This window comes from Hylaeus volcanicus, chromosome 8 (genome assembly GCF_026283585.1).
Source record: "Hylaeus volcanicus isolate JK05 chromosome 8, UHH_iyHylVolc1.0_haploid, whole genome shotgun sequence".
Classification (NCBI taxonomy): Eukaryota; Metazoa; Arthropoda; class Insecta; order Hymenoptera; family Colletidae; genus Hylaeus; species Hylaeus volcanicus.
Genome location: NC_071983.1, coordinates 9595498 through 9616438, shown reverse-complemented (window position 1 = coordinate 9616438; position 20941 = coordinate 9595498). Strand labels below are relative to the sequence as shown.

The 20941-nt window shown below is 43.8% G+C and overlaps 1 protein-coding gene across 5 annotated transcripts in view; it reads left to right on the top strand.

The window, feature by feature from the left end:
* LOC128880933 (stress-activated protein kinase JNK) overlaps positions 1-20941 on the top strand; it is a 127620-nt gene that overhangs the window by 60596 nt on the left and 46083 nt on the right. For 3 of the 5 annotated variants that reach the window (XM_054131518.1, XM_054131513.1, XM_054131514.1), the window contains one exon: positions 8883-8946. The gene's annotated coding sequence lies outside the window, so the exon portion shown is untranslated. The remainder of the gene's footprint in view (positions 1-8882; positions 8947-20941) is intronic. The other 2 variants (XM_054131517.1, XM_054131519.1) reach the window with 1 other exon arrangement.

Genomic DNA, 20941 nt, shown 5'->3' with positions numbered 1-20941 from the left:
CTACTTTTTCCTTCCCCTTTCGCCTGTTTCTTCCCTTCTTTTCCCGTATTCTTCGTTTCCGTCCGTCGCTTACCAGCTACGTACCACTTTTCGCTCTCCACCGTCGACGCTTCTCCTCGGACTTCTCTTCTTCGTCTCGACTTCCTTTCTCCGCGGGAAAGGACAGCATCGTAATCGAGACAAATTTCGAGAAAGTTCGCGGAAATACGAGGCAACTTGAAACATTAGCGGAGACGATTACGTCGCGATTCACGTTTCCTCGTAAAACATTTTCTTGAATTTTCACGAATAACGAACGTTCAAAAAACAAACTGCAACTGGTAGCCACCGGTACTTGAACCGATTCTGCTCGATGTTAACATTGGAATTTATAATATACCTTCGATTTTTCATTGACAAACTAATATATACATGCGTGGAGTTCATTCATGTACATATTTACAATGAAAAATTGATTTGTCATAGCAACGTCTATGACGATCGGGCATGAACTTATGCAATCATCTAGTAGATACGAATACTTACGGGACTAACTGTATATGTCCAACAATGGTCGAAGGGTTTAAACCAGACTGAATTATCCATAAAATATAAAAATCTGTGTACGTGCAGCGCCCTCGACATACCCTGCGATTGATCGATTCGAAACCGTTGTCAATTTAATTTTAGCATCCTCCGAGTGTCCTCTGCCATTTTCCCTTCTCCGGTATTTTTTCTACGCCGGCGCGTTTTTACGCGCGAAAAGCAATCGAACGAAATCGACGAAGCCTGGCACGCGTTAGCCGGCACAACTATTTCGGGAAATCCAATAGAGAAGGCTCGATCTCCCCTATTTCCGTGGCATTTGCGAAGAGGGATCTTCGGAAAGCGCAAAACGTCGCTCGTTCCTCTAGCTTGGTGATTTCTCGTCAGCCGTTGAGCCGGCTTGACAAACGACGGACATTATCCGGTTCGGCGTGGCTCGCCGTTGCGTTAACGATAAATCGCCATCCCGATAATTAATAACCCGCCTTTGGGGCGCATCGTCTGATTATAAATAGCGGGGAGAATATCGCGGCGGGACGCGTTTCAGCCAGCTTTTCGGGCTGGTACCGATCAGGGAACGGACAGCGACTGGTTCGAGTCGTTCGTCTAATCCCTCGAACCGTGAGACTTTATTAATATACGTACCCGACAGGACAATGGATACCTTTGTCCACCACGCCACTGTAATTGTAGCCAATGCAAGCATCGCGATGGTGATCGAACACCTCCGAGAACGTCTAATTCGGGAGTATTTAGATTTTGGACCTGGGGTCCTCTTTATTAAGACGTTGGCTGCCAGACTCGCGAAAATTTCTCCCAGTAAAATTTCGTCTCGAGACTGTGCACTATTTAATTCACAAGTGCCATCAAAATTTATTTTCATTATCGTCTATCACTTTTGAAATTAATTTGTTTAGTTCCTTACTGAAAAGTCCTGTTATCTATTTCTGGGCAACGTGGCGACCGTGTTAATATACACCTGCAAAAGGAGAATAGAAATATTTGTTGATGGCACAGCTATAATTGAACCATTCACTGCACATGTCGATTAACTCCGCTTTTTCGAAAATCTGAAATTTAAGTGTCAAAGCACTTGGTATAGTCATCATTTTCCTAAATAATAAAGATTAACACCATTAAACGACAAACATTATTACATCGCGTTATTATTATTATTTGTACATTATTTCATTGCATTTCTCAACCTTTTGATCTATGGAGTTAATCGATTTGTGCAATAAACGGCTCGATTGTACCAAATGAAAGCATCACCAGCAGGAATATTTAAATCGAGTGCAATTATTTGGATATTATTGCTCTTCTATTTGCCCTCCAAAACGGTAAACCTCTACCAATATCTGACGAATATGAGTACTATAACGTAAACGCAAGGCGTAGATGATAACCTTGCATATTTGCACGCGCAATCTTCCTTTGTTTACGCACCACATTCTCCGCTTTATTATTTCCGTTTCTAGCTCCAAGCAGTGCAAGAACGAACATATCGTCGACCGATGGATGCCACTTCCTACATAATAAATAATAATAACAAGCCCACGCGTTCAATATACGAGAAGACCTTTCGGAATTTTCAATAAAAGATTGCTCGCTGAGCGAATGGGCAATGAAGACAGTGGCGGGTATAAGTATCCTACGATCGAGGATCGATAGGATAGTCGCCGGGCAAAGTTTTCGAGCAAACGTCAAGAGTCAACGTGTCGCGGTAGGAGGACGGCAACTCGAGCGGATTTCTCGCCGTATTTGCTCGGCAAAGTCCGCAATCTGCGAACATATTGGCTTCGGTGTCGCGCTTATATCCATATCCCGCCCAGGTGACCTTTGCGGCCCGTGATTTAGGAGATCTGATTTTTCTCAGCTATCGGAGAAATTTATTCTAAAGCGAATTTTATCCGAAAAGAAATATAAGCCTTTTTAATAAAAGTTATACTTGCTTTATCTACTAGATCAACTTGCCTATATATTTTTGTATGAAACTTAACAATTAACATTTCATAATTAACAAGAGTAAAGCGTAAAGCAGTCATCTCGAAAATCTTGACTCATAACGAATCAGAAGCCATGGATTATTCAACCGAAATCAAAACCTGCAAGAATTGTTCCAATATCATGTTAACAGGCTCAATTATTATAACACTCTCGCAAATTCGTATTGTTAGTATAATAATAGATTCTCGCCGCTCATTGAAATAAATGAAATACACAAACCATCGGTCTTCATAAAATGAGAATAAAAACTAACTTTAACTCGGCAGCCAAGGGTCTGCTACACCTATCCCGATGTACGGTACGCGAAAGATTATTCCATCTCGTCAGCGCAAAAGTCGCGGTTTCGAGCCGCGAAGTGGAAAACGCTCTGAATTTATGGCTCGAGCCAGATGGGGAAAGGCGAAGGAAAGGAAACGATAGCGGAGAAGAACCAGCACGCGCGAGGGGGGAAGATAAATTTCAATTTATTGGCCGAAGAAGCCTTCTTGCAGCGATGTTCGATCGGGCAATATCTAACGGGCCTTCGACGAAGACCTTGCGATTCCTATATGGGAGCTGGATCTTCGAATTTTTCAGGGAAAAGACCTCGCTCTTCAATTTTAATACGAGTATAGATTTTTAGAGACACGTGTAAGTAAAATTCAACGAACCTCGAATTATACGGCGTATGTTAACCTGTCTGTGAAGTCGTTTGCTTTCTTTATTTCTGGTTAGGAGGACATGTCCACCTAACATGTCTACAAACCCTCTGTATTAATGTGTGCCCGCAGGGGGGCTGTAGCTGCGCCTGGGCGCAGCTGCAGTACGGGTTTGGCGAATCCGAGGCACCCGAGCTCCTTCTAGCTCCATTGAGCCTTAGAATACAGGAATAAGAAAATAATAATAAACACATGTTACGTTAACGCGAGTTAAGTAGAATGTGGTGTCTGACCATTAGTCTGACCCAGTACAGAATAAGCTCCTTGTTTCTCTTCGGGATACTTTTGCCAGGCGAATTCCTTCGGCATCCGAAGGATATCGACGCTCTGGTTTTCTCGTTTGGAACGAACTGCAACAGCGTAAGGGATAATCTGGAGAAACGGTTAGGATTTGGGGGTAGACGGATCCGTGGAACGGAAGTCCGTAGCTCGGGCATAGTCACGACGCGCGTAAGCAAAAGCCTCGCTTAGTCGGCAGTTTCAATTAAGTATCGAGCTTTCGCTGACGAGGCACACGATCTTTCTCTTCCTCCTCCGCGTCTACTTTCTCTCTCTCTCTCTCTCTCTCTCTCTCTCTCTCTCTCTCTCTCTCTTTCTCTTTCTCTCTAGATGCACCCAGTCGCCATCTTTTTCTCGTTAACTCTTAACGACGCGACATTTATTTTTCGCGATAGAATCCGGGGGCTAGAGAAACGTCTTAAATTTCGTTCCCACCTTCGTACCGGTTCGCTCTCCCCTGTTTCTCCTTCCGTTTCCATATTTCCGGCGACGCATTCCGCCCCGTTTCGCCGCGAGCGGTTCGTCTGTTAGCTTGAGAAATTCCGAGGACGTCTCAGTTCTCAACTGGATTGCTTGCCTGTACATAATCTCGTATAGGCTCTATTCTTCCTGTATTACTTCCACTACTTTCTTTTGCATTTTGGAAGTTTTCGGTTAGAGCTACTGGAAATTAATTCTATACTCTGAGTTGAAAACTAATGTATTTGTTCAGTGAATTAGACATTATACTATGTCCTTATTCTGGGAATATGTTTTCTCGGGAAAACTCTAAATTTAACGTCGTAGAGACAGATTCGAGCTTTCGATTGTGTATACCATTACGTCAATGGTAAACAATCCGGTTCGGACAATATTGAGTTGGACTAAAATGCTACAGACTTGTTCTGCAATCCGATACATCGAGAAACACCGGACGTTAAGCGATTCGTTTCGCAAACAACGCGCTGGCTTGCCGTCTCGTTCGAGATACGCTTTGGTAGCTTACGTAACGGTGAGAATTTGAAAATCGAGAGAAAAATAAAGAGAAAAACGATGTACGATTCCGACGTTTTTAGCACGTGTTCCTTTTCTGGAAAATAAAATCCATTTTTATTTCATTTCTGATTGTACGTATAGAGAATTTTGTTTTCAATAGTTTACTCGACCATGTGTTTACACTATTGTTGTTTGACAAATTATTTGATCTCACCATTTGTTTCGTCTTCTTGAGTTTAAACTTATCGAAACAAATTTGTTATTCAATAACCTTCGACTCGATCGTAATGGTCGCAGAAGTCAAATTAAATCACGAATTGAACCAGGTACTCGTGTGTATTTGAGATAAACATAGATAAAAGCTTTCGTCGGAAGGTTTTTCTCGCCACCCGCGACAATTTTCCGATTCTATTGGATTCGCGATCGATGTTACGATTATGCGAAGCAATAAGCACACCCTCAAGTCGCGCCGATGGAAATAGAATTGGCGACGACTATGTATTTCCGCGCATCATTGTCGTTGCCGTTACGTAATCAATGTCGGTCCACGATACAACTTCCATCTTGAAAAATCGATACTTGGGTGGACTCATCATCGTTTTACCTAAACTTTGCTGAAAACAGAACCATAACCATCCTCGTCTCGATGCTCGATGCCATCTGCTCGATTCGATCTGCTACGTATCTATTAGAGCGAATCAAATGTTCGCGCGTTTTTTACGTTGTTTCAGTTTGTGCAATTTTTTCAAATCATTTTTAGCTTTGGAAAAGCTACAAAATGATACGCAACACTTGCATATAAAGTAATGTTAACGACTTCAAAAAATTCCACAAACTGAAGCAACGTAAAAAAACGCACGAACTTTTGGTTCATCCTATAATATCTTGTTCTTGAAATTGAACTTATCGGTGTAATTGCTTTCCGAATTTTAATAACGGTCACCAATCGTCGAGTAATTTTAAAAGGAGACTCGGGATACACATTTTGGTAGTTCCGGTACCATATTCGATGCGCCAACTCTAACAATAAACAAAATCCGGGTACATTTATAACAATTCTAAATAATTGGAAATTTTGTACATTTTCGAAGACTCCCCCACACCTGAGTAGGGATCGGAATCGAAAGGTAATCGTCATTGTTATTAGTACTGTTATCGTCGGCCACGGGAGTATTCGATGTCGGATTCGTTTCGACGACGGATCTATCGAGAAACCGGGCTCGAAAAATCACGGAAGACGTTAGGCGAGCATCGACGGCTGGCTGGCAAACGTAGCGGTCCAAGGGGATGGCATTTAGGGTGGCGTCGCGGCGCCATGCGAACCGAGAATGTCCCGCTCGCCCTTCTTCCGCGTCTAGTTGACGGTGCGAAAGATTTTCATTGAGCGTCGCCGTCGACGTCGGCAAAGGTCGTCTCGGTATAAATAACTCTGGCGCCGTTGTTGGCTCGCTCTCGATTCTCCGCTTCTTCGGTCAATTCCTTTGCCGTTTACACGCGTTTACAGCGCGTTTTAGATCGTCGCGAAACACGGAAGGACGTGCGCGAAAATGAACTCGAACATTGTCTAAGATCGACAGGGAACTGTGATCCTATCCACGGTAAAATGAAACCGAACCTTGAAAAAAGGGGATCCACGAGCAATGCAGGATATTTATTTCTTTTACTGGAGCTTTGTTATATAACGAACAGAATAATTTGAAGATTTGGATCAATAATAGTCCTGGAGTCCTCGAATCAATAAATGTTAGCTTGAATTTCGTAGAGACATTCAATGCCACCTTTAATTGATGTTATTTCAAAATACGAAAAGACACTACTGCAATATGAAAAACGTTGTTAAACATAGTTAAAAATTCCGGAAAGTTTCTCCTCAATCAGAAAAAATACTTCTGCGTGCTCTGATCCTCCTCCACCCAGGTCGAACCGTAATTTCTAGCGGCGCGAAGATAATCGAACGGTCTTCGTGGGAAACTTAAAATTGGCGAGGGTTGCTTGAGTTACGGTTCCCAGGAAGAGCTTTCTCGAACGAGTTCGATCTCCAGACGAAAACAAATCGGCCGCGCCGAGTGAGGGAGTTTCCAACGAGGCTCGAGTCGATGGTAATGCGAAAAGTTCGGACGGTCGGTTTTTCGCGCACTCTGATTTTCCTCTCGCGGGAAAAATGGTCCGACGGAGTCGAGTCTCGACGAGGAACGAATCGAAGCTCTCCTTTACCCCGATCCGTATTGTAGCCGCACGTGATTATCGGAGAACCGAAAGCGTACGCTTGGGAGAAACATTAAGGAGGACGATTCTTTCTTCGGGACTTGCTGTCTCCCGGGTCGTGGACCAAACGCGCTTGATTTCCTCGATACCTTGTTAGCTGGGATTTCCGGGGGTGGCAGTTTGCCTCGTCTCTTTATTTCGTTTCAATGACTCGCGAACGCTCGTCCAACTGTGCTTTAAAAATTCAAACCTAATCCTTCGTGCTTCGTGGATTTTTGTAGGGTTGATAATTGAAAATCTTTGTCCTGCTGCAAAATTTATAAGTAGACTGAAGATATTTATATAAATTCATTTTCGTACAGATTCAGATAAAGAATTGAGATGCACGTGAAGGTATGCCTTATTTTCCAGAGTCTATCACGTATTTCGTTGCTGATTTTTTTTATATACTTTTGTGTCAATTTTATGGACCACATCTACGGTCAGTTCCATAAATACTCCCTCTATATTTATTGAAGAAATTTGTCTAATTTAAACGAATGCTTCATTTATAAAGTTTATTCATGTACAAATTCATAATGAAAAATTTATTTGGACACATGAAGGGACTGACTGGATATGGGACTGACTGTAAAACTCTTCGTAATTCAGATTGCACCTAATATTCATTTTCCAAACCTCATAAAATAATCAACAGGTACCAATAGTATGGTTTTTCCTTACTGCCTTGCAAAATTCATAAACTTGTGTTACATTCGCTAATCCACCCTTTAGATATTTCATCCCCTATTTTGAAGCATCCTGTACGAACCGTGAAAACGAGGGAGTCACGAAAGTTTCGGTCTCCCAATTTGAAACGTTTCTCATCGGTCGCGAGTTGTAAGACAGCTTGGCACCCCGTCGGTCGGTTATTTAGTAGGAAGAAGAACGGGAAGAGGAGGAGCCGCGATTCTGGCTTTTCCGTTTTCAATTCGGTCCGGGGGTTTGAAGCTAGGATAAAAAGGGAGCACCGGAGAACGGTGGAATTTCATTGAAAAGTTCGCCACGAATTAGTCGCGAGACTGAATAACACCACTTGGAAGTTTGAACCGGGTGTGCCGTTGTTGGCGAACATGGCTGCTCGACTGCTATATAACCGCATACCTCGTTTTCAGATTTGCAAGTTGCCACCGCGAGTCTCTAATGGCGGGGCTAACTTCAAGGAGGTAGTATTTTTTTGGGGGTCAGTATCGAGGCAATTTTTGCGTTTTTTTTGCGGGCAAAGTACTCAACACAATCGTTTGAAATTTGGTACGTTTGTTTATGCTTGCGTGTGCAAGATTCTTTTAACCCTCTAATATATCGAGGTTCAAATGGTATTATTTTACTAAATAATTTTAGCTTTTTTCACAAGATGACGTATTCATCTTAATTATATAATGTCTCCGATAACCAATGACAAAATCGACGACGGTTAGCAGCACTATCAACTTAAAATATCAAAGTAAATGCCTTTCAAGTTGTCTGCAAAAAAAATTGGCCCATGGAGGGTTAAATTTACAATTGCCTGATGGAAACTATCAATGAGTGAACATTGATTTTGTTCTGCTAACTATAAACATGGTTGTAGGGTGGACTAGAGTGGATAGTATTAAAAGAAATTTGTTTAGATCTAATTTCTTATATCAAAAATATTCTAGTTCGCATTCTAATGTTGGCCTCCTTCGTTATCCTACCCCGAAGAGGCGAAGACTGGATCGATTAAAATTTGACACGGTTGAATCGATTGTTCGAACATCCTTGAACTTTTTAAATTTAATATTCCTCTAAGATCGCTCACGTATAGCAATTTAATCCACTTAAATAATCACCACACCACCCTCGGAATGCAAAACTGTATCGATCGCACGCGTAGGTCGGAAAAGGCCATTAGCGAATTGTCTCTCGTTCGAAAGACCTCTTTATTCGCTACAGTGTAAAATATGAACCTCATTTTGTAGTCACGTTCCGATTATGATAGTTAGCCTTTACCATGCGTAGAGCTTAAAACTGACCACACAAGTAATCGAAGAGAAATTCTGAACAGACAAAAAGCATAGAAAGATAACAGCGAAGTTATAATCACCTATACTACACACTTTCTGGCAAAACAGAATAATTGCCACATCACCGTCGCGTTTTCGGAAACTAACGACAAGTTCTCCTTTGTTACAGAAGGCTTTGAAGGAATAGTACAGTGGTCGTCGTCGACGCTGTCACCATCGACGTCGTTGCAGGGGTAAGCAAATAAACGCCATTTAGTTTACTCGCGATAAATAGCCGCGACGCGTCCTCAAACTGAAAAGCGGATTCGAGGCTTTGAGAGGAACTCGCGATTTCTATAGATTTCCGCTGTTTCGGTAACGGAGGGGTTGTATTTAATCCTTTTCAATTATTAACGAGTCCAACGTCCAACATGAGGAATAGTCATAATTTAAATGGGACACACTATTGTGTATTTTATACGATGCAAATCTCAGAAATTTATGCTGGACTCTCTCCAACGTTACTTCACAGAATATATAGAAATCGAGAGAATAGTATTGCAAAGGAGTTCTTCCAACGTTTCGTACGGTAGTTCAACGTTCTAGCTATTATCTGTTTAGAATGTAGGCTAGCATTAACCTGTGCATATTATTAAATTCTGTTTCCCCGAATTGAGCATAGGAAATAGACACCACAATGATTAAATTTCAGGATGTAGACATTGCATTTAAAAATCACAATTAATAAATATGAATTCTGTTTCCCCAAATCGAGCATAGGAAATACACCACAATGAATAAATTTCAGGAAGTAAAGATTGAATTTAAAAATTCTATAGACTCTCTTGCATCCGCATGAAGAGTGTTCTATAAAGTGTACACTTTTTTTTTACAATGCCCTCAATATTTTGACCTAGTGTAGCCAGATTTTGATTAGGTTCGAAAGGTAGTCACAGTTCACCTAAAAATGTTTGCAAGCCAGGAACCCGCGAAACGAAGAAACAAAGGGGGATCGCCGTTTAAAGATTTTGGCAACGGTCTGGAATCCATCGTGTCGAGCGGCTAATCGAGCCCGAGGCCAAACAGCCTAATGAACCGGCCGTGCGCGTGATCCGATTGTCGAATCGATCCTTCGTCGAACATGCCTCCCGGAAAATCGTCGATGTGTTTGGGAAACGTCGAAGCCAGGATTAATTCCGCTCCCTCCTCGTCGCGACTCTCGAGTGCGAGTGAAATTTTGCGAAATCGCGACATCAAAGGGATCGTCTCTTGGAAAATACGCACACAAAAAAATACCTTTTGGGAGCGTAGGTCGAGACGCGACACGGAGAAAATCGATAACATTTCCGCCGCGCTGTCGACGGCGCGCAGCTATCTGAAATTCCCATCGAAATTACCGCCTACGCTCGCGCAACACGGGTAAACGAACTAAAGAAGAAACGATGTTACAATAACGTTTGGTAATGTAGCAATGGAATCTCTATACGACGATTTAGTACGACAGTTAAGTAGTGGGTCACGCGGAAACGTATGATTCTCGAGTGTTTTTATTGTCCTGGCCGCCGCAGAGCTCGACAGAATGCGAAATTATGAGTTCGCGTGTTCTTGGAGGGTGGCGATACGCGGACGAAGTAGGGTATCGGCACGATCGAGACCGCGGTTAGGCTCGCGAGATCGTCGCGATACCAAAACCATCGAGTGGATAAACCGTGGCAAGATTATCTCCGGGGATTATTATTATTGTTCGTCAGAAATGGCGTTGTCCTTAGTATATCGATTATTTATTTCGATAAAACGAGAAGAAGCCTTCGGGTAGTTGTTTCGTGGATTTATTTAATTGGAGGATTTTAAATGCGACTCAGATTTGTAACCCTTTCAGTGCTGAATACTCCTAATTACTTTATTAAGAACATATCTCACCTTGAACATTGACGAACCGGAACATTGGATCTCGATGAAAACGTAACAAAAAAAAAATTTATACAAAACAGTGGTAATTGCGTCGCAAACATGAGATTGAGAGTCCAGCACGCATGTACACGCGTCCGTGGCACTGAAAGGGTTGAAATCTAGCCTAGAAGCTTCTAATTAACGTTAGCTAACGATCGATACCGGCGAACGAAGAGACAGTATCATGGAGAGTTAATCCGTGACGGTTAACGCGAGTGCACGATTCGGGATAATGCGCTCGCCCGTTTCCCACGTTATCCTCCCTAAACCCGACCAGTTCCGAAAACCGAAAGGGATGGGAGCGGTATCTGCTCGCGAGTAATGGTTTTTGGCGAGTCGTAATCGTGAACGATAATACTCCAGAGGATCGCAGCTGCGAAGCGAACTGGCACGCGTGCACTTGTCGCCGACGCTGCCAACATTCGAATGGGTTGCGTTCTCTCCTGGGCGCATTTCGTCAAATGGAACCAGCCCTCCTCGTCCCCTATCCATCGACCCTCTGTACACATCCTCGAACGAAACTTACATCGTCACACCTGTAGGGAATCGCGAAAACGACGGTGTACCATACAGGAGTCGATTCGTGACATGAATCGATAGACCGGCGATGTGGTCGCCGAACCAGAGAAAGGTAGACGCGGAATTCTTAGGGTAGTTGTTTCCAAACTTTTCGAAAAGGCGTCCCTCCTCGCGGAAAGGAAAGTTTCCAGAGCTGGTATTTACGAGCATCTCAAAGTGTATCGTGTTTCTTTCAGTCAGTTCCGAATTAATGAGAGAAATAGATTTTGGACTATATTTCTTTTTCAGCGATATGGATGAATTTTTTTCTGAAGAAAGGAATATATTTAATTTATTGAAACTTTCGATTAAAATAGAGCAATCTCTTTTCTTCTTCATAGCCTTCGTTTCGAGCTTGCAACTTTTCTTTTCGGGCTCTTTGAGCCTAAATCTAATTCCCCCCTTAAGTTATTCGTACAGATTCCCATGTTAGAGGAAAAGTCTGATCGTTTAACTTTCGAACTATTTGTATTGCTAGAATCTTCGTATCGCCTTCGATCAAACATTCCTCCTCGCGGAAGTAGCTTTCCCCGATGTTTTCCTTCGGGGTAAAACGTGTTTTTCAAGGGCGAGATTAAAGATACCCGAGCAAAATGGACCTCTTCTGGAATGGCTTCTCGTAATACTTTTCCGTGAACGACGACGACGTCTTCTATCGCTGCCGCCAAAATGGTGGAAGGGGTCGGGATCGTGCAAGAACCACGGAGAACCCTCCGGTCAAGATCCCTCCGTAGCGCCATAATCCTCAACTACGATAGACGTCCGTAAATCGCTGACCTTTTTCAGATATCGCCTAGGTCTTTCCCGCTCGCATCCCTCAGAACCTCTAGCGAATTTCCGGAAGAATATCCCACCCATTCGCTCTCCGAGGTTATCGCGTATCGACCTTCGAAGTTGAAACTACAGTAGTGCTTTTGAATAAATTTGCGTTAGGAATACTCGAAATAGATACTTGAAATCACCCCTACCGCTGTTCGTGTTGTTTCGGTTGATGCATTTTGACTTAGAAGGGGACATCACAGGGGGTCGTAGATTTACGTGACGATTTATACGTTTATTCCATAGGTTACAAACATGATATTGGCTTGTCCAGAAAGTTCGTGCCGATTTTTAAGAAAAATTCAAAGGCACATTTGTATTTTGATACAATTGTAATTGTAAATATACACATGCGTATATAATCGAAAATTGTCTATCGTTTAAATTAAACAAATTTCTTCGATAGACATAGAGGGTACGAATACTTATGGGACTGACTGTATACTTCATTCACTTTCACTAAACTACTTGCAATTCTGTATATATTCTGTAATTTGTAGGATACACCAGAGCCTAAGCGGTTAACGTCCAAGTCATGTAAATCCACGAGCCCATAAATGTAATGTCTCCTTGTCAACTCCCCGTTCGCTGTCCTCTTCGAGCAACGTCCTCAGCCCATCGAGTTCGACCAGTTCCCAGGACAGATTCCCTACCAACGTCTCGTATATCGATAATCAACAGTCCTGATTCGTTTCCAACAAGGCAGAACTTGAAATATATCCGAGTGCAGCGATTCTGTTCGCCGTCGGAGCCTGGGAGAAACGATTTGCGCGACGCGGCGTGGTACGCAGAAAATGTACGCGCGATAACGCGCCGGTCGATTCGACGCGACTCGATCCCTGGCAGCTTCTCGCCGCTCGACCCGTCTCCGCTCGCACGGTTCGTCGACTTTCACGTCCGATCACTCTCTTTGCTTCTCTCCGCGCTAGCGAATCAATACCCATCCACGGTTACCACCCTCCTTCGGCTTTTTCTCCTCTCCGCTCGGCGTGAACTTGGCGACGCACGACCCTGCACGTCTGCCGACCGTTCGCCGTCCGATAACTCGCTCGCGCTTTCCCGAGCGGGCCCTCCACGTGCCACGATCACTGGCGCCAGTTTTCGCGAGACCTTGCGACGACACTTTACGTTTCGATGGGGATTACCGGGGATGACGATAGTAACGACTGTTTACGATGGCGACGAGCGTGACCATCGTGAGCGTATGCGATGGTAACGATAACTACAAGTAAACCTGGGTTAGGTCTGAATCGTATCTATAATAGCGACTATGGTGACTTCAGGTATGAATTTTGAATTTAATAACGTGCAACGATAACGCTAACCATGGCAATTGCGACGACTGTACATAAAGAACATTTGCACTCCCACAGGCAACTTTACCACAAGTTCCGAGTACAAAATTGGCGCCAGAAGGCGCTCCTCTTCGTATCGATGTCGCGATGATTAGAGTCTCCAGTGAAGTATTCGTTCCGACGAATAAATCAGCAATTTTTCATTGTTATTCGAAAGAAAGCAAGCCTCAGCTATGCCCCCGCGTGCTCGGCCGTCCACGATTTATCACGCTCGCGATAAAACTCGTTCCAGTCGTCCGTCGGTCGACCTATTTGACATGTCGCGTATTCCTTTATTTTACGACGGGCTCTTTGAGCCCGATAAATCCGTTTTACGAACGCGCCAGATATCCCACGGAACAGGAAATCTCAGGTTCCGGACGGCATGTTGTCGTGCATATTTATACGGCGATTCAGGGTGACAAATTACATGGGATTCCGTGGCAGTCGAAGGCGAAATAGTTTCCTCGGGCGCGAATAAAACTCTTCGCCCCTCGTGGCGTCCTCGAGGATGGTGTTTTTTCTTTTTTTTTTTCTTTTTTAGGATTTATAGCGTACTCGTCGAAGAGCTCGACGTTGTCGAGGACGCGGCGTCCTCCGTCTTATAAATTAGATGCTTCGGGCGTGAGCTCGCAGGCACGACGGGATCTCGTCGACGTCGCGACGGTAAGCGCCCGTGAATAATCGAGCGCGTCTCGCATTAGTCGCGGCCGCCCTTATCTGCCTCCCGTTTATAGGGTACGGCTCACTCGCGTCCTTGCTATCCCGCCCCTGAAAATGTTACCTCTGTTTTTCGTCCTGGGAAATTGATGGCGGCGGGCTATCCCGACCCAGTGTTTCTCAAACTTCCCTGACCGTCGCCACGCTTTCTCAAGCTGTATTGCACGAACAAGGACAACACGGAATAACATAAGTACTGTTCGGGGATGAGATGTTGGCTCGCGAGTGTGATTGGTTGTAATCTCCTAGATTGTAGAATTCCACAGAGAAGAATTTAGTATAATATAAAATTCTATAGTATAATCATGAAGATTATACTGTGATCAATCAGACTCACTAGCTAACTTCTCACGCCCGCACAGTACAGTATTACGAAATAGGAATAAGTAATAATTCCGAACGAAAAGTAATATATAAATAAATTGTCGTCTCCGTTGTTCTTCTTCTCGCGTCTCGTGTGAAGCAAAATATCGACACCGACTTCCAAAGCTACAGACATTCGTAGACGTGTTCTAATACAAGGAGACTGGAAGATACCTGTCTTGATGCGCGCAACGTGAGAAACAATTTAGAGAAGAAAATAGGAAGTAACTGTCTTTGACGTTAACACGTGAAAAGAATGATGAGAGTATCCGAGGGGATCTTTGATTTCTCTCGCGGTGCACGGACCGTCGCGTCGATTTTTCAGAAAAGACAACAACCAGCGCGAAGGGGCCACCGTGCACGTATCCCAACCAAACACGAGCTTCTCGCTCTTTTGTTGCGCCCCGAATCCCAGGATATCTTCTAAATAGGAACAAAGTAGTCGAAGCAGCCTCGAAACTAGCGACACCGGTTACGTGATCCGCGTACCAGTCGACTTTCGTGTTCTTCTTATGCAATTTTCCCGCGTTTTTTTTTCTCTTGACAATTTCCTGATCTAGCCAGTTAGGTGTAGTCTCGGTCTCTGTCTCTAAGCCTGTATTCTGCTATTACAGCATCTTAATCCAGTCAGTTGAAACTAATCCTCTGTGTCTATCTGTAACACCTTTCTGTAATAGTACAATCTCCCAATCCAGTCAGTTGCTCGTAGACTCGGTCTCTGTCTACAAGACCTTACTCTACCGTTACAACGTCCCAATCTAACAAATCGCAGAAATCTTCCAATTTATGTTCCCCGCGTTCTCAACTAAAATTCTTCCCAACTTTGCAACCCAAATATGTAAATTCGTGCATTCGTCAGCCCCTTCTCTCCTCTTCTCGCGCACAGCGCCGTTTTATCCGTGGAAAGCAACGATTTCTCGATGGAATGCTAATCGAAACGTTGCGCGCGCTGCAAGTTGTTTCCTTTACGTTTCATCTTTCGTTCGTACCATTTGCGGGGGTCTCTCTCCGAGGCAAAGTAAATTCGATCAGCGAGATTTCGATTCGAGCGGCGTTCGCACGCCAAGTTGCTCGCATTCGATGCAAATACACGCGTAGCTGTAGAGTAACTTCTTGCGTTCTCGCGTCTCGAGTGGAACGCTCGCCGATTAATCCGCTTTTACGTTCAGCATAAAGATGCATAAGCCGGCTTTACGATCGGCCAAATTCGCCAGGGTACTCCAGACTTCCGTAAATGCTCCTGGTTCTCCCTCTCTACCAATCCTGGTCTTCGTTGGTTACTTTCGGAACGACACGGTCCGAGACTGTATTTTGTTTTTGTTTCGTCGAGTGCTTAATCAGCGGATCATGACAAAAATTAACGGAACCTTCAGGAGCTCACTCTCCTATGCTGGAGTATGGCTTAGTGGAGTAGAGTATTTCCTTTTATTACGAATTTCAAGTACGCTCAAACTATCAGTGTATCACTCGACCTCTGAAGTTAATTCTTTCGGACCTGAATTATTCTTTTTTTCTCGTACTAATATAATTTAATTTTTAGGGTTCCTAATAAAAAATCCTAATAGTGTAGTTTTCGAGGAAAATTGATCTCTCTTCGTGTCCACAAATAAGGACGTTCGCCCTAAACGATAGTATCGGTAATTTAAAAATTTTGTGTCCTCAGTTGTCGACGCCAGGTCTGAAAGATTAATTGCAACGCTTGAAAATGTCACGACACGGCTTACACCTGCCAGCCTCGACCAGTATAACCCGACAAGTGTACAGTTTCAACGTGTTAAAAGAAGATGGGCGTCCTTAAACCTTCAAAACACTTGAAAGTTCCTTAATAACTCTAGTTCCGAGAATATTAACCTTCACGGTGTCTCGGCTCTCGCGCCAAGTTTCGGTACCCCAGGCATTAGTTCCGCTATTTTTCCTTCCCCGACGGGACTGTTAGGCTTTTTCACGTGCAACAGAGATAAGGGCGAAGGAGGATGAAAAGAAGTGCTCGGGGGAGCGTGGCGACGCGAGTCGGCTAAACGGTTCGTCGTAGGAAACTCGCGCTTCCGGTTATTGACCAGCGCTGCCTGCGGCGCAAGCCGAGTTTACGATATTCGAGGTAATATCGAAGAAGCGGCGCAGGACACGAGGGGAAACTACAAAGAGGGTGTAGCACGGGGAGAATGAGACGCGCGGGAGCGTTAAGAAGTGGGCACGAACCCTCTCGAGAATTATAAGACACGAGGTAGTGTTAGCGCGACGGAATACACACTTATTTGCATTCTCATTTGTATGCCTGTGCAGCGGTTTGACGAGGTGCTATGATTTATGGAAAGTCTCGGGGAACGGTGTAATAACCTCTTAGCGGATGCCATCTCGTCGACCGGCGTTATTAGTTGGTAAACTATGCGTTATTCCGCTCGGTTGGATCGCCCATGCCTCTCCGCGCCGTTCCCATCTCTCGCCGCTATCTCCGTATTGGCAATTATTTTTATCCCGTTCGGATGGTGCCATGGTATCGTCGTGATTATCGCGATGCTTCATCGCGCGACCGGTTTGCGCGACGGAGAATCGGAGCAGGATGATCCACGAGTAAATATCGTTACCCTTATAGGGTTTTGTTATGGGTGCATTCGGTATTTGGAAGAAGTTTGACAAATTTCATCCAATAAATCGTGGAGAGAAATTGATTCTACGCGAAAGAGTTAACCCTTTGCACTTGGATGTCTCCTATGAGGGGGGATATTGAATATATTAAAAACAAAATTCTCAAGCCTCTTTTGAAACATCCTTTATGTTTGCAGTAGTGTCAACGCTCCAAGAAAGCTATAAGAATTTATAATCAAATCTAATAATATCAAAAAAGACACGTTTCCAAAGTTAGACTATTTAATGTAATGCATTCCTGTTCGCACATTTTGCAACGAGATATCGCAGAGTGAAATCTCGTGCAATAAATAAACTTTTTCTCGTCTTTTCCAGACATAAATTGCGGATAATCTCTACACCCTCAACTTGAATTCTAACTCATTCAAATCCCTTGTATCGTTTATAACGAATAATAATAAGAATAATAATAGTAGTAAACTTTTCCGGAGATTCCTGACGTATGGAACGCCCGTTCGGGATTACGAAAAATTGCAAGGTGGGTCGGATTTTGAAAGACACGGGTCGTCCTGCGAGTCCTCGCCCCAGCAGGTTAATATGGCGGGTCGAGGTTGTCGCACCCCCGGGACAGCCGCCCTCGAAGGGTAGGATTTACTTGCGCGTTGTCAGTGTTCTCGTTAGGGTTCCCTGCGTTTACCGCGACAACACAGCTCTGAATACCATGCGCGAGCCTTGCTCGTTGCCTATTTTCCGCGACGTTATCGCTCGCGAAATTTGCAGCCCGACCAACGCGAAACGCCGGGGAAATTTCCAGCCAGACTCGAAACTTCCCCCTCGTTTCGGGGATTGTCGCGAAAAACGAATTTTGGTCGTACGCGCGGCCACGTCGCAACGAGTTTGTGTCGTGACGCTGAAACTTAATTACGCGATTACCTTTGTTACTGCGCTATGGCTCGCGAGCCACGGGGGCGTTCAAGGGGTTGGTACTTTTGGAAAAAAAAATAGAAACATTGTAACGAGAGTTTGCACTGTTAATAATAACGTGGAAAAGGTTCCATTTGTACTTTTGAAATAGTAAATACGCTCCGTAGACGTTAGTCGTATTTTAACACGTTGATCGCTACCTCATCCATGTATGGGTGACTGGATTTTTCACTAAGGAATTAAATAAGTTACTTCTAAAGATGAGATGCTAAAGAAAATAAATCTACACAGGATTCATGAATTTGGCAAAATTACAAAAATAAGTACTAGCTTCAATTCAACAAAAATAATTTTCAATGATATAAAAACAAAGACACTCCTTCTTGGAGCGTTGACACTACTGCAAACATAAAGGATGTTTCTTCTTTGGCTTTTTAAATATCGCGTTTACTCTTTGCAAGGTTGGAATTTTCATACGAATTAATCTTTCCCCTTTTCTTCTAGTAAAAATGGTAGTCACGCTCGTATGAATAAATTCTTGATCCCTCGGCATTGTAATAGTCAACTCCTCTGTATTTATAATAATAAGGAAAGTAAAGCTCTAAAAATGTGTGTAAAACTAAAGTTTATCTGTTTCGTACATCTTCATGGAAGAATACACAATAACGGAGATGCTCGGTCAAGTTTTCAGTCTGCGCGCCGGTGGCGCGTACGCGTCGGGCATGCGCAGACGAAGATAAACCCAAAATTTGCGAGGATATCGAATAACCCATTACCCGCCTACTGGATTTTCTCTACCCTCGCCAGTTTCCGACCTCGTATCGATTTTACGTTTACGTAGGCAATTTTGCGGTTCGTTAAGACCCCGCTCGAGCGAACGCTATTTTCGTTCGCGTCGAGCTGTCGCCGCGCCCTATTCCTGTTTATTTCCCCTAAGTTGATGTAAACTACGTTGTTGTTGTTGTTGTTGTTTGTTTTTTCGATTCATTAAGGGTAATATCTTAGTCAACGAAGCTTGTCATTCCAACATTTAACCGTTTCAAGTGGAACCTTTGAGCTGCTAACTGCTTTCTGGTCTGGTTTTATTCGATCTATTTAAACTTTATCCTTAGGGTAGACCTAGGACAACTTAGGATAGAGTTGATGCAAAAGTTCGTTCCTTTCTTTGCGTTTGTTGAACGCAATGTTCTTTCTGTTGACTAATGCATATGGCTTCCGGTCGATTGCTGGCTTTAATTCTCTTGATCGAGAACGCTATTTTTCCGAATGTACGATTAGGTTTTCACGTGATAGGTCATAAGAAACAATTCCTTTGCAATCCCATCAAACGCAGAGTTTAGCCTTAATCGAATGTAAACTGGCTTTTATGCTGGTTGAAGGGCTGCCATGATTTTTCACGCTAAATACTATTATACACAGCCCATTTTTCAATATTTTCTAACTATCTCGGATCGAGCTATACTGCTTCTCATATTAACGACACAGTGGCGACCATAAACATAGTCTTAGGAACGAAATTCATACAAGATCACTTTTATTACATCTAGTTCTGGTTATTTTCAAATATCCCATATAACAATCCTTCATGGATCTATATTTTTAAAAAAAAAAAAAAAACACACACACATCCAAAAGAATCCCTGCAAACTAATCCCCTAGAATACTCTTTTAAGGGAAATATGGACTGCGAGTAAGTAGGACACGAAACATGAACGAACATGTATACATGTATACTCCCATGGAAAAAATTCTTTATGAATCAGAAGGAAAAAAATCCAGAAGAATGCCCGAGAATCGACCGCCCAGACAGGTATTCCCCCTTAATACGGCGCTGCGAGTAAGTAGAATGCGGCGGCCGCCTATAGACCGTCTGACCCAGTACGCATCCGCGGGTCTTTTCTCCTGCGGCAGAATAGAGTCCACTTCCACTCCGTAACATATCGATAAACGGCGTCCAGACGAGCACACGCTGTCCTCCTCCGTCATTTTTCTCCCGCGCGGGCAAATCGTGCGGTGCTTTGGCGACGCGGAACGTCGCGAGACGCACGCCCGAGGAGGAAGACGGGCGAAAGTCGGGAGAAGAATTTAATTTACGTATACGTCGCAACGACGCTGACGCGTGCACGTTGCTCGCCGTCTCTTCGGTGCATAAACTCGCGTGCGCCCGTCTCGTTCGACCAGATAAACCTCGTGCACGATCTGTCCCGCTTATAACGTCGTTACTTTAACCCCGCTGGAAATACTGTCGCTGACGTCGCTGATGTTACGCAATAAAAATGAACACAAGTGTTTCTCGATAGTTGAATTCCAAATTTATTCTATATAATATTGAGAGATGATCGTGTTCATAGCTACTACGTCTCTTTTATACATACTACTTACAAATCATCCATACGTTTTTCTGACTTTGAATATCTATTTAGTCGAACGAGATAATTGAGACTTCCATGACGCACTTCTCTATAAGTGATAATAAAAAAGTCCTTTGAGTAAAATACTCTGTCGTGTCGCCAGCCAGCCTTCCTCGAGGGTCAAATATGATTACTAATATTACCGAACGACCAATTTATTAGATGAAATGATGCCATTACTTACGCATGCTTTATTCCTACCCCTATCCCTACGATAATCCAAGCAGTGAAACGACTGTCGATTAACGGAGTCGCGCCGTCGAAATTGACGGTCAATTTGTTACGACGTTATCTACACAGCTTTTCCAGCAGGAGCAGCGTTTTCATCGGGCTTCGTTGTGTTTTCCAGCGGGCCGCGTTCAAATTAATTTTAACATCCATTGTAATGTAAATTCGCGCGTAATTTTTGCACGGGCGGCACCACAAAGACAATAGTCGTCTGCTAATTGTTTCCCGCACGTTTCTAACGAGGATACTCGATCGCGCGCAGCCGCGAAACGTTCGTGCGCGACGCGCGCCCCTCGGGAGCGACGGATTAAATCCGATGCCGGGATTATTGGCAACCCTGTGCTCGCGTCCGTCCT